This window comes from Falco cherrug, chromosome 4, assembly GCF_023634085.1.
Source record: "Falco cherrug isolate bFalChe1 chromosome 4, bFalChe1.pri, whole genome shotgun sequence".
NCBI lineage: Eukaryota > Metazoa > Chordata > Aves > Falconiformes > Falconidae > Falco > Falco cherrug.
The window spans coordinates 23,652,590-23,666,853 of NC_073700.1; the positions used below are offsets into that span (position 1 = coordinate 23,652,590).

The 14,264-nt window shown below is 52.0% G+C and overlaps 1 long non-coding RNA gene across 1 annotated transcript; it reads left to right on the top strand.

The window, feature by feature from the left end:
- Positions 1-3,056: 3,056 nt before the first annotated feature.
- Positions 3,057-13,678, top strand: LOC114017078 (uncharacterized). The gene is made up of 3 exons (XR_003561926.2): positions 3,057-3,531; positions 4,808-4,951; positions 8,109-13,678. It is a non-coding gene; the product is annotated as an uncharacterized LOC114017078 (long non-coding RNA).
- The last annotated feature ends 586 nt before the right edge of the window (positions 13,679-14,264 follow it).

Below are 14,264 nucleotides of genomic sequence, written 5' to 3' on the forward strand. Positions count from 1 at the left end.
AGATGTTTCATTACGGGTTTAGCAAATTCCTCTGGAGCCCCACAATGGCGCTGAGGCATGGAAACTGTCAAAGACAGGCATTTTCTCTGCACATGAACTCAAAAAGCCGAACGAGACACAGGCCAACTTAAAGACCAGTGAATAAAGGTCTCTTTTATAAAAGAAACTATTAATGCTTTGCCAAGACCTTCCCTTGAGACTGCCTAAATAAATTTCCTTAGGTTGACACGGCTTGAAAAGCAACCCTTTTAGTGAAACGAGACTCAAAAGCCATTCAGTTGGAAGGCACCAGCCTTCTGGTTTTGCAGCTCTGAATTTACTCAGAAAAGAAAGGTAGTTTTTCAAATCCAAGGAAAACTTGTTAAAGCAATTTTTCTTTTCTGATGACTTTATAGGGACTAAAAAATCACATACTCTAGGAATCTCCAAATTAATAACAAGTCACCCTTAATTAACTAGTCCCGATACACTGACTGTGCCTAATGTTGAGGGGTTTTCATAAATTCCCTGGGGTTTGGGATGGACCTTCCTGTGGCTGGAAGAGAGTGGAATTGTGACAAACTGTTTCGGGGGTGCCACCGAGCCGGGGAGAGGAGGGATGCTGGCCCACCTGGGATGCAGGAGACCAGACAATGAAAAGGGGTGGTGATTCAAGGGGATCCCTCTGCAAACACCACCAGCCAGTTTATGAACAGTGTAAGTACAGTGGTTTCCTTGTGTCTGTACTGGAGTTCTGCTTAATGTAGTCCCCTCGTGTTCCTGTGCTTCTCCACGACTAATGCACAGTTATTCCCTGGTTGGTGCATTACAGAGTTGCTGAGCCTGTTGTGCTCGTCCCTCTCTAAATGCCACACCGCAGTTCCTGTGCCAACAGAAGACATTTTAAGCCATGTGATGAGAAGCTAAAGGAAAGACAAGAAGTGGCAGGTAAGGCTGGAAAAACCAAGGTGTTGCGTTCCTATCAACCAGGCTTGCAAACCCGGTGATGACAAACTGGGTTTGTTCGGTCGTGCTTGGCCGCGTGCCTGGTGCAGGCAGGGCAGCCATCCCACGCCCTGCTCTCCGCCCATGGGATGTCACCTCCCCTGCACCCTGTGGGCACAGAGCCTTCGCTCCCCAGCGCAGGGGGGTGAGGTGCTTTCCCATGGTGGAGACCCCGCCATTGGGTCCGGGCTGGTCTCTGTATTAGTGCGTCCCGGCTGTGCGACCCCTGGCAGTGCAGGGGGGCTTCCCTCCCCGTCCCTTCCAGCCCAGCGATGGGCAGCATCAGCAGTCGGTAGCACAGGGACCGCGTTTTTGGGTTGTTGGTCTCATTGAGCTGGGCTGTGGTCAGGAACTTCCTAAGAGCTGGTTTGTCTCGTATATGGTGCAAGGTGTCTGCATGGCCCTAAATGGGCACGATGCTGGGGTTACTTCTGTTTCTGGGCAGGGGAAGCCACACCGGGCCCTCGGCACGCTGCGTGCTGCCCTTGCACACGTGCACACGCCACAAACCAAAATCAGCTGTTTTGTTCCTCAGCCTTTAATTCACCAGCGCTTCCTCCAAGCGCAGAGGCCAGCAAACAGATGGCTGCTGTGCAAGCTGGGCTGCGGGAGAGACAGAGCCGAGCTGTTCTCTGTTGCTCTTTCCATGGGTGTTTCCACACCCTGTGGTGCCAAACCGCACCTCCCGGGCGAGTGCAGACAGTGAGCATCAGCAGAGGGTGGAGGCAGCCCAGCAAGGGGGGGCAGGACCTGCAGCGGCAGGGCAGCGTGCCCCTGGCCCTGCTGGGTAGGGGAACCCAGTGGGATGCAGCGTGGGCACTGCCTCTCCATCCCGGCTGCCAGCACCTACCAGGGGGACCAGGCGTGCCAGTAAGGGGGGGCCATGGCTCTGCTCTTTGGGTCTGCAAACCAGTCTGTGCATTCAGTCATTCCCATTCCACACCAGCTTAGGTTCGTAGTGAGCCACAGGAGACTATTCTGTTTCTACATGCCAGCTTATATTTCAGATCCCGCAGAAAATGAATACCTTCCCGTATTCCCACTTGCACCGCATGAGTAATTCTAGATCTGCATCATTTGGTGACTCAGTTTTCCATCTTTGAAGCAACAGCCACTTTGCAGTTTGATGTTTTGCTCTGGGGAGGAATCACTTGCTTCCAGCAGCACCATCCATACAGTACCAGCATCCGTCCTGCAACCATGCTGGTTACCAGACCCAAAGAAGAACCTGCAAATGATGGGGAAAGGGAGACGTGCCCAGTAAAGGGGGAGGGAGGCAGGCAGGCAGGAGAGCCTGAAGTGCTGGAAGGCAAGAGCCTAGTGAGAAAAAGTACCCTTCCCAAGTGGTCTACCTGAACCTAAAGGACTCCAGGTTTTGTACCGAAGTGGATTTGCCTGCCAGTGACACAGTATGAAGGCAATGGGGTGCACATGCGCTCGAATGCCTGCAGGCTCAGTCAGCAGCTCCTTGCATCTAATTTTTAAATGGCTGAGTTTAATCTGGACAAGACGATGGAGTCAAAACAAACATGGCCTGAGCAGGACCTGATGCCCTCAAGGCTGGTTGGCATGTGGACCCATCATGTCGCCCCCCCCTCAGGAGGGTCACAGCGTTCATCCCGTGGGAGCACCCCCTGTGTCCAACAGCCCCCGAGCCCGGGTCTGTGGCTCCCCCTGCCCTGGCTGTAAGAAAAAGCTCCTCTTCTGCCCCCAGACTCAGGCCCAGGCTCCCTGTCCGTGGGCAAACAAGGCAGTGCAGCCTGATTCCACACAGCCGTTACCAGGACTAATACACCGTGACCGCCACGTTCGGCTTTTTCCATAGCGTGCTAATGCAGGCAAGGACAGGCCAAATTGCAAAGGTTAACAACTGGTGGCCTCCCTTATCCTCAGTGCAAACGAGCGCTGCCTGAAGACCAGTGATACCCCATGAATATTCAAAGCACAGCTCCCAGCAGCTTCAGGGTCCTTTATTTTTGAGAGAGAGGAAAAAAAAGTTATTTGCAGAGTTGCTTTCCTAATATTTTGGCTGATCAGCTTAATTGTTTTTCTCCACAGCCCTTAATCGCGTCTGTTCCTGCAGCTATTACTCAGGTGTTACTTCCACAGATATTAATGTGTATTTTGTTTAAATACCAAGTGCCAATGTCAAGCCCTAAGCCCTGTGTTGCTTGAGGAGTGGGAGGAAACCCAGGCAGTGTCTCGCAGGTTGGCAAGGACTGGGATGCAGCCAGTGCATTAATCTAAACTAAGGAATGCTGGTTATGTTTTAACACTGTCCAAATATTAACACTGCCCAAAGGATGTGGAGGTGTTTTCGTGACGTATCAGCATCCAGAATGCCACCTTCCATCACCAGATGTGAGATCTCTAAGACACCTCTTCCAATGCAGAGCTTGGCCACAAACTATCCAAAAGGCTGGGACCAAGCAGAAAGAAAAGCCTGTTGGCCCTGGATGCCTTTATGAGACTGTGTCTTTCTGAGGGCTTCCATTGCGACTCATCTAAAACCACGGCCACGCCAGCATCCTCCGGCTCCAGGAGCAGGTGAGCTCATCCCCGGGGCTGCGGCAGAGCTGCGCCGACCACGGGTCAGAGCCCCATATCTGTCCTTGCAGCAGCCTCCCACAATAATAATTTTTAAGAGCCACACTAGAAATATTTCCTGTTGTTCCTGGTTTGTTCTAGATGACGTTAGCATTTTTTGTAAGAAAAATCCTTACTGTTTTTAGGTTGAAAAATATGAATTTGTGACACTTAGAGACATTTACTCACTTTCCAGGGACTTTTCAAGGGAGATCAAGCACTCCAATGCCATGCCCTCATCTGTCCCACTCACGGCAGCAGCAGCCCAGGGGTTAAAGCCCCTGCTGCCTGGGTCTGGGTGGGATGCTAACCGAAGAGCTGAACGGCTTGCAGACAGCTGGGCTTGCTTGCTCCTGACACATGTCTGCATTATTAAATACAGCTGGGAGAAAAGCTGGTAGGGGGAATCCTAAGCTTGGATTCAGTTTTTGGAAGCACTGCTGTTCCCCACCTGCTCCCCTGCCAGGTTTCCAGCCACTGCTGTTCCTCACCCCTCCCAAGCCACAGAGGCCATCTGCTGCCTCCCCAAAAAGCACACGGGCAGGGGCTCCCCGCAGCAGCATCACTGTGGTCCCACACGGGTACGGGAGTTCCCCTACCCACAGACCTGCTTTTGGTCTCCTGGGGCGCCTGCTGCCTGCCCGGGTGCCAGCGAGCCGCCCAGGTGCCCTTGCACTGGCGAGCCTGGCATCCCAGCCCCCTGCTCCAGGGAGCAGCCCCCGAGCGGTGCCACCCAGCCCGGACGCAGCCCCCGGCTGGCTGTGGTGCACAGCCCTGGGCTGAGGCTTTGTTTCAGTATGTCACGTTGGTTGAAGTAAAGGGATGCCGAGACCTCTCCCTGTCCCTTGCTCCTTGCCGTCCTGCTGCTGCAGCGCAGTGAGCAGCTGCCTGGGGAAATGCCAACGCACTTGATAAAGCTGGGTTATATCAGCAACTCGGCAAATCCCCAAGGCAAAGGCACCACTAAATACAAATAAAGAGGGAATATTCCAACGCCCAGGAAATCAGTGCCTGAGGAGAGGCCGCCTCAAGGAGTTCCAGGGTTTTGGAAGCTGCCCAAGCTCCAGCCTGGGTGACCGCGCTGCCTGGGCCTGGCACCCATGTTTGTTCTTCTCAGCATGCTAGGGACATGCTCATCGTCCTTCCAAAGAAGCGCCCTTTGATTTTTATTTTTTAGTACAAACAAACTGAAAAAGTTACAAATATCTTTAATGGTGTTTTTTTTTAACCCCAACAGGACAAAAGTTTAGAGAAATCAGATCCTGCTGTTCACAGATGAAAGCAACCAGCCGGGAAACGGCACCTTCCGCTTTGTTCCAAATGTACCAGAAGTTACTTGACCATCAGGCACAATATTTAAAGGATTAAAGCTCAACAAATGGTACGTGCTTTCGACTAGCTGTAGCAAATGCCACAGCACCGGCACACCAGCCGGCGGCATGCAAGCCCTGCTGGCTCTCACCCGCTCGCTCCTGTCCTCCAGTGTGGCAGCCGGCGATACTGACGCTGCCCTGCCCTGCTGCTTGGTGTTTGAAATGCCCAGCCCATAATATTGTGACAAAGACATTTGTTTAGGGTAGGAAGTAAGGCTGCTCCTAAAGAGGAACCTCCTTTTGGTATGTATGGAAATCAAGCCTGTGTCACAGGCAACACTCTTTCCCATCGGAAGGAGTAGGGTGCAGCATCGCTGGCCCCATGTTGTGTTGTTTTGCTTTGCTTTTTCCAGAAATCCTGCCCTTTTATCTTTCATACCCCGTGGGCAGTTTGAATGTAACTGATCTATCTGAGGCTGCAGCCTACTCTTAAATCTTCAATAGGAAACCTTTCTTTCCTTTTATATTGCTGTTTTTTTTCTTGGTCTGGCTTTAAACACCTCAGCAAGACATGGCATTTAGATTTTGCATCAGATTTCTGGTTGTCGTGTCCCAGTCAATACTCCTCTGTGTGACTGACGTCTATGCTTTGAAACAGCATGAAAGTACCCTTTGATTAAACTCACTGGGTCACGTTCCCCTGTGGAAACTTGCTGCAGCCAGCTGAGTAGCAGCAGGGAAAACCTGGCCCACTGTGCCAGGAGAGAAGAATTCTGGCATCAGGTTTTGGAGGCTGGATAACAGCCTGGAGAGAGTCAGGGCTGTTGGAAGCACAAGTCCTGGAGAGATAGGGACTGTAGTCCACAATCTTCACGGCAAAGCACAGAGGATTCAGGGAAGAATATCTATTTACAGCACCAGAAAATGTGCCCCAGGGTCTTTCACCAAAAGAAAGCCAGGACTGCACAAGGGTTTTCCTACAAATGCTGTTGCCTGGGGGAAGTCCTCTTTTTTCTTTTTTTTTTTCTTTTTAATCAGGACAAATTTTGCAGTAGCTCTTGCAAAACTCTGAGGCTGTTTCAACCAATTTTGATGAAAATGTTGTATCAGGATAAATGTGTCTTCCCTGAAGTAGCTGCTCTTTATGGGTTTTTAGTCACCAAAAGTGTGACTCAGAAAGGTGATGAAAGTGAGTATCGATCTATTCAGCCTCTTCCAAGGAGTAAGCTCTCCATCAGAACCAAGTTCTCAGATCACCTTTCGTTCTTGATTTCACTTAGCTTGAGAAAAAAATCCTGGCAGAGGTAAATCAGTTTAAATTAGATAGCACAGAAATGGATGGGTTCATGGATTTCAAATGTGGGATCAGGCCAGGGGTGGAGATGGCTGTCATGCTCCTTGTCCCCAGGTCCACAGTGCAGCCACTGCCCAGGGGACAGGGAGCTCGGGAGGCAGAGGGGCAGATCTCTGACTATGCATCTGGCCAGCAGGTTGACATTAAATACCTTGGACTGGTTTTGAACACCATCAGATTTTTAGCCCGTACCATCTGTTTCCAGCTAAGAAACAATGGGTTGGCAAAGCACCAGCCCCTCATGGCAGGGATCAAGGGATAAATCCGAAAACCCAAACCAGATGGGTTTGGTTGTAACAGGAAGCCCTTCCATCGCTTTGGGCCTCCAATAAAATATATTTTCAGAGGGCTGACTATGGCCTCAGGCAACAAGCCTCTTGGTATTAAATGCTAATTGCAGGCCCTAGGAGAGCCCACGCTTGCTCGCGCAGCCACTCCCCTGGCACAAGGCAGAGTCTGCAGCAGCTGTGGAGGAACCAGCCCCTCGCTCGCGGTACGGGATTTCTCATCTTTTGTTGTTTTGGCTGCTTTTAGCAAAACTTCACGTGAGGTGGCTGCACATAGCTTTTCCTGGGGCTTCTGCCCGAGTCCCAGAGACCTCCAGCTCTACCGGCTCCTTTGGTGTCCCCAGCTGCCCCGCTCCAGGGCCGCCCCAGGTGCTGCAGGTGGGCTTGCCTCACCCCTGTGGTCTGGGGTCCCTGGTGGGTCCTGCAGGGGCATGGGAAGCCACCAGAGACTGGTTTGCCATCCACCTTGATGTCCGTGGTACAGGGGTGATGCTGGGAGGTCTCACCAGTGCCCTCTCACCTCCCCCTGCCCCTAACCGGAGGTTTAGGGCTGTGCTCGCTGTTTGCACATCAGCACTTTTTCCTGTAAGCCAGCACAGCCATGTTTCTGCTTTCCCTTGCGCGGCTGAAACACTGCTTAATTTAAGCCTTTCCCCTGCCTCATAGCTCACATCCATATTTGCATGCAAAGATAATTCTGAGTATACCTGCAGGGGCCACGCGTGCCCTCAGCAGATGAAAAGCGCTGGGTACCTGCACGACAGGAACGGGGAAAAGGAGAGGTGCTGTGCGTGGCGATCACAAAAAGCCCAGGAAGAGTCGGGGGGACAGTGGTGGAAAAGGAGAGCACAGCCAGCCCCAGCCCCTCTGTCCTGAGCTGGGGGGCTGCGTTTGGCCACAGTGGAGTTCTTGGGGCTGCCAAGGGCAGCACCCGCCAGGCCCTGGTGCCCAGCCCTGGCGCAGCCGGCAGGGCTCTGCCGTGCACTGAGCCGCTGGCTCTGCCCGCGCTGCCCGGGCACAGTACAAGCTCCCTGTTGGTGATCACCGCAAACCCAGCGCCGCTGCACAGCGCTGGGGATTGCTGCGGAGTTCATGGGTACCATCGAGGGGGTCCAGCCTGCGTTTCATCAGATGTTATTATGTGATGCAGTTTATCCCCAGAGCACCGCTCGGGCAGCACGGTGTGCAGCTGCTGCTCCTGCACGCTTTGCAAGGAACAGCCCCGCGACCGCCCAGCCGTTAATAGCAGTTCCAGAGCTCCAGGTAACTTCCAGCTGGATTTCAGCTTTCTCATTTTTAACTGCAATATTTAATGTCTGCTGAGCAAATATGTCAGTAAGAGTGATGAAAGAATTTTTATTCTGATTTACTGCATAAACCAGAATTTGCAGCCTGCCAAGGCCTGCTCCAGAGGCAGGTTCCTCATTTTGCACTAACATTATAGGAGTGTTGCTACACCACATGCCTCCGAGGGTGAACACAGCCGAGCGTCTCCTTTGTTCTGTTTGCTTTAATGCAGAAAGGAGTTCTTTTCCTTAATGTGACTTAGAATAAAATAGAAAATTTCATTATTATTTCATACAGCTCGTAAATGTTTCCCTGGTAATGCCAGCAAGTGCAAGCCACAGCTGGGACAGCAGGGCGCTCTGGAAGGAGCTGAGGAAGGAGCAGCCTGGAGCAGAGGAGCCACCAAAGGGCCCGACGCAGCTGCTGCTGCTGCTGCATGCCTCCAATCCATCCTCCCCACGCTGCATGAGGCTGCAGAACCACTGCCAGCGCCTGCTGCAGAATGGGTGCTGCTGCCCACGCACCGGACACCGGACACCTGGGTGCTATTATTTTCCTGTGAGCATAAACAAAAGGAAGCAAAGAAATGGGAGCCACAGCTGCTGGATCAAAGGTATGGTGCTCCCAGCAGTTCAGATGCTGGTGCGTGCCCCCGGAGCCTCCCCAGATGGGCAGAAGCAGCACCCTGGGTGCTTCAGCCCCGCACAGTGCCTGCAGCAGCCCCTGCAGCATCCATCCCCTGCGCCCAGGAGCCACGGTCAGGCGCTGGAGTGGGGTCTGCATCCCAGTCAGCACTGCCGCCAGGTTGTTCAGCTGGGAAAAAGCCAGCAGAGAACTGGAAAAGAAGAGAACGAGCCGAAAAACCCTGTAAAAATAGCACCCTGACAGTAATCTACATATCCTGGCACTGCATTAACTGCAGCTGGATGCAAAATTCCAGTTAGTTTTGAAGTATCAAATATAAAGTGATGTGTGATCCCTACTCATAGCTCTCTGTGAGGAATCCCGATTCTGGGAAAACATATTTCAAACAGTTAAGAAAAAAATGAGGTTGAAACACTTCAATTAACTGCAACTATCATATTTTCTCAAATTTGTCTTGGAGCCTCCCTAGATTTTCCTCCTTAATCCCAAAATGAAATTCGATTTATTTCATATGTTCTTAGTGCCTGAACTAATTAATGTATTTTCTTGTCCTTAAAAACATACTCTTTTATGATAGCAAGCCCTGTAACTTATTCATAGTAATTTTGAACCCAGTAACTACACAAAATAAAGAGTTAGAAACATTTGTTTGTCTGGGAAAGCAAGGAGCTCTACAGACGATCACACAACCTCTTTTGAGCTGCTGCCCAATTGCTAATTACTTTTCTATTGCAAGGGCAGCCCTGAAGGAGCAAAAACAGCAGAGAGCAAAAGATAAAATCGCTTCTCTGCTAGGCTGTGCTTTGACAATGATAAGACTGTGCAAGCTCCCAGCTACAGCTCAGCCAAATAAACATGTCATCTGTCTGGGGAAATGGAGTAACGCGGCCAGCGGGGGAAAAAAAAAGAAAGAATAGGCCTCAGAATGCTGCATTTCAGTCAGTTACCACATGTGTCTAATCAGTGTTTTCCTTGCACAATACTAAAGGTTTGGTCTTTCTGTTGCTCACCCCTGATTTAGCAGGCACGGTGGAGAAAGCCAGAAAGCCTGGTCACCTGGGTGCCTGCAGGGGATGCCTCTGCCCTCCCAGCCTAAGGGAGCCGGCTGGACAAGCCTCAGACCGCCAGCACTCCCCAGCAACTGCAAGCCTACAACTCATGTTTTGCTACAAGGTCTTGAACTGCACAGCAGTGGGGCTTGGTATGTGTGTTTCCTAGGCAAAGACCAGAGTCCAGCACCCTGCTGCAACACCCAGCACAGAGCCCTTTGCCCGAGCAGCCTGCTGCAGCGGCTCGAGCACCTGTGCTGCTGTCCCCTGCCTGCGCCCACATACTGCACAGGTGGCTGCCAAGTGTCCTCAGCATCGCCCCAGAGAGCCACCAGCCCAGGCGAGCTGCGGAACCCTCTGCAGAGCACGGCAGTTCTGGAGCAAGTTCCCGTGTGGAGGAGCTGCCCTGGCCATGTGCTGCTGCATGCTCTGCCTGGCTTTGAGCAGCCACCCACCAGCCCTGCCACCAGCCCCAGCGCACATTTGCCCTCCTGGGAAACGGAGGTGGCAGTAGATTTTCCTGCGCTGACCTTTGCATTCATTTGTAAGGTTTTTTTTCCTTCCCTTCCCACATGGGAGAGGTACTTCCTTCTTTTTCATAAAACAAGGCAAGCACAGCTAGCTAATGTCTTCACCATCCGAGCTGTTTCACGTCAAAAATAGATGCAAGAAGTCAACAGGACTCCAACACCCATGGAGTCACCAAAGGGACTGCCACAATTTTTGCTGCTGCTTCATGAGTATTGCCTCAAATATGTTTGGGGTTTTTGGTATTTTTGTTTTTCCACTTTTTAGGTTCTCATTATAAATATATTGTCAAAGCAGTTTACACTAGAAAACGTGCTTTATCTTTCTCATCTCCCTCATGCCCTGGTGCCAGGGGATGTGGATGGGTGCTCAGAGGAACATCCCCCACCACCTCCTGCATCAGCTCCTGCATCCCCACCTGAAACCTGACCCCAAGGCTGTCCTGCTTCCTTTGCCCTGGGATGCCTCCCCAAGCAGTTTCACCATCCACAAGGTACGTGGCACTGAAAAACTGGGTTTTTCTGAGGTGGGAGTGAAGGACCATCCATGAGGGGTGGGTACTGTGTGACCATGGCCCCAGCTGTCTGGTCCCAGGCAGTGGCAAAGGACATCCCAAACTGAACAGCCCTCGGCCATTTTATTGCAAGAAATACCAGCAGCATGAGCTGGCAAAACCACCTCTTGTAATAAAATGACTCAGATTAATTCTTAAATGTAGCAAAATAAATCTCTTTATCTCTTAGGAGTCATTAATATGTGAGTTTTGTTTTGTTTGGGTTTATGCAATCAGGAAATATCCCTAACCCTGTAATATCCTACTTCATCTGATTTTTCAAAATTAATCTTCTTTTGTTTCTAATTAGCTCTTGGCACAGTTTTTTTTATAGTGGGGTTTCAGCCAAAAGAAGATTTATAGGGTTGGGCTGTGAATTTCTGACATGGCAAGAGGAAAGTTCCAGAGCAAGGAAATAAAGCTGGTTGTCCCAAGGTGTCCCAGGGAAATAAAGCCAGTTCTCCCATGCCGTCCAGGTTGTGCCATGTGGCACTGGGTCTGCCAGGTGGCAAAGCTGGGAGCACCAGCACGGAGAACAGCCCCACTGTTTGCAAACATGTGACAGCAGCACTTTGGTAGCAGTTTCTTAGCTTGTCCCATGGGACAACACCTCTTTCCCTGGGGTAAATAATTAAGATACTGGTCTCATCGTCACAGTTTGGCAGGAGTGGCATTCCCCTTCCAGCCGGAGCTGCTGGGCCAGAACAACCCGCTGCTGAGCGGTCACAGGCTGCAGTGCTTTGTGAGTGGGACAGCGACAGAAACCCCAGGGGGTGACGTTCTGGTGAGGCTGGAAATGCTCCGAGCCGTTCATGCGGGTTATTCGGTAAGCAGTGGCGTTTGGGGGCGCAGGGGTCAGGGCAGAAACTGTCACCTGAGCTGCAGCTCTGCCAGGGGGAGCAGCACTCAGTGGCACCCGTGTCGCTGCCGTGCTCTGTAACACCGTGCGAGATGGAGATCTGTAAGGGGGGGCTCAGCGGGTGCCTTGGGGGTAGATTTTCACTTGGCCACCCCCAGGTGCCGGGGCAGAATCCGGCAGATGCCAGCAGCAGAGCCCCGGCGCATCCCAGGCTCTGAGCTGTGGAGGAAGGTTTAAAGCCTCATTCAAACACAGACTCCGCAGCTGCTTGGGCTGCCTTCGGGGCTCACAGCCATGCCATCCCCAGGTCCCTGGTGGGAGGGGACACCGGCCCCGCGCCCCCCACCTCCCCCTGGCACAGCAGCTCCCCTCTCCGCTGCACAGGGGATGGCTGGGGCAATAGCTGAATCGGCTGCTTGCTGGGTGATGGCACCAGAATCGTGGGGAGGAAAAGGCCAAATAAGGCAGCATTTTAGTGAAAATGTGGCCTAAAATGGGAGCTTGACTGATGATTAGCAAGCACAACAGCCAGATATGTTATCACCATGTTGAGAGCATGACAGCCCTCACAGCCTCAGAAACTGGAAAAAAATGTCCAGGACCCAGTGAGATGAGAGAAAAAGCAGCTTAATTCGGAGTGGGTTTCTCCACAAAAGCAGGCTGTGTCAGGAGGTCAGTATGTGAGGAATCTTGGTGCTAAGACAGATGGACAGATCAATGCAGGGGAAAATTTTTTTCCTGGGAAGATACTGTTTTTTCAAGGGTTTCTTGAGTATGCTTTTGGCTTTTCGATGTAAAGCAATGAAGCTGCTCTAGCAGATAGAAGAAATGTTATTTTAAAGATGCTAGAAGCAAAAGCACAAGGAGGAAGCTAAACTGAGATGAGGAAGGGGGAAAGAGGAGCACACAGCTCCTTCCCCTAGACCCCATGGTGCTGCCTGCAGCTCCCAGGGATGGAGAGTACCTGGTAGGCTTTGGTGCAAGAACTTCATCCCTCCTGGCATAGAGGAATTCAGATTATCCCAGTCTGCTCAGGGCCCTGAGACAGGATGGAGCTGCGGGGGGGGGGCTGCAGGGGAGAGTCCACGTATGGTGCCCAGCCAAACCCACTGGGAATCCATCCCCCTCCTGTTTTATGCAGTGCTGCACTGCCCTGCCACCAAGAGCAGGAGAGGATGAGCTGAAAACATGGTCGCTGCAACCAGTTTATCATATTTATTAGATGAAATTGCATTTAGAGGCTGTTGTGTCAAAAGACTGAACTTGACTGAACTTGTTTTGTAAACCTGCAGGGGGCAGGGGGGCGGTGGGAGACCTTGGACTCACCTGCAGCATTTTTGCTGCTTTGGTCGCAGATGAGCCCTCCGCCAGGTTCCTCAGACACATGCTGCAGTGACTGAAGTAACAGTGAGTTCAAGCAACCCTAGAGCTGTGCTCAGGCTGCAGCCTGCCTTTGTTACCCCAGGCAGCTGCACAGGCACACAGGGCAGGTGTGCTCAGGAGCACGCTGGATGAATTCCTGGGCAGCAAGCCCATAAAGACAAATTAAGGAACTAGCCAAAGCCCCTGAGCATCCCTCGTTATGGTGCGGGGGAACATGAGGGGAGGAGATGGCAGAAAATGGCCACCCTTGGGCACTGGTCCTAAACAGCATCTCTGATGGTCCAGCCAGTCCAGGGGGCCTCTGCTCCCACCTAGCAGGGACTTACAAAGCTTTGCTTTTTTTAAAGCACAGGACAAGGGTTTCAGCATTATCAAGTTTCTTTCCTCGTTCCCATGCAGTGCTGATAATAAACACAGTAGTGCAGTTATTAATAACAGTAATGACCAGCCCTCCCTGCTGGTGAAGACATTTGAGCACAGGCTGGCAGGCGGAACGAGCGTAGAACTCTGCTTCCCTTCACTCCAGCAGACGCAAGCCATCACCCCAGGAATTTTATAGTTTCCTGTGAAAGAGGTCCTGCTCATTCATCAGGCATTGAAAAGTGTGGCTTGAGAGCCAAGAATGTATTTATTTTTGATCTAAAAATAGTTAAAATTCTATTAATAAAATGCCAGGAATGGCAGGACTGCCACCCCGAGTCTGTCACAGGGGGGAGGTGGCACCTGGCTTTAGGTGTCGGTCCCCTGTGCCCACATGTGCCTTCATCCAGGATGCTCACCCTGTTGCCTGGGCAACACTTCAGCACTGGGACAGAAGCCCAGCAAGTGGGTGCAGGAGGGGCTAATGGTCCCAGTGCCCCCCTCCCGTGCCCCCCTCCAGCAAGTGACCCTCGCCCCTCGTCCCGCTGGGACTGGGACAGGGCTGGAGCAGGAATATGGCAGACAGAGGATGTCTGAGCAGTCGTCCCTCTGCCCATCAGCTGCCACGGCAGCGTCCGGGCACTGTTTGGCCCTTTCCACCCTGGTGGCAGCAGCAGAGAGGATGAAGTTTGTCTCATGCTTCAAGAATGACTCGATGAGAGCAAAGTGGGAGTTGTATTTGTTTTTGAACAACCACTAGCAACTGCTCAGTCAAGAAGGAATCTGGTCCAATGACTATTTAGGCTGTTTGGATTGCTTCTAAAGCTTATCCAAACTGCCTGGTCCCTTTCTGTTGGTGGCTCAGCAGAAAACCACCTACCTTTCTTTCTTCTTTGCCCTGATGGTGTTAGGTGGTCTTTTCAACTGGCACGGTACCCTCTGACAGCCTCAGGTCCAGCGGGAACGGGCCTGCCTGTGGGATAGCTGCCGGCTGCATTTTCCTGCTGGCTAGGTTGCTGTAGGACAGGGCAGCTCCCCGGGGAGTCCCAGCCCTGGGTCCCACAGCACCCCGGGGC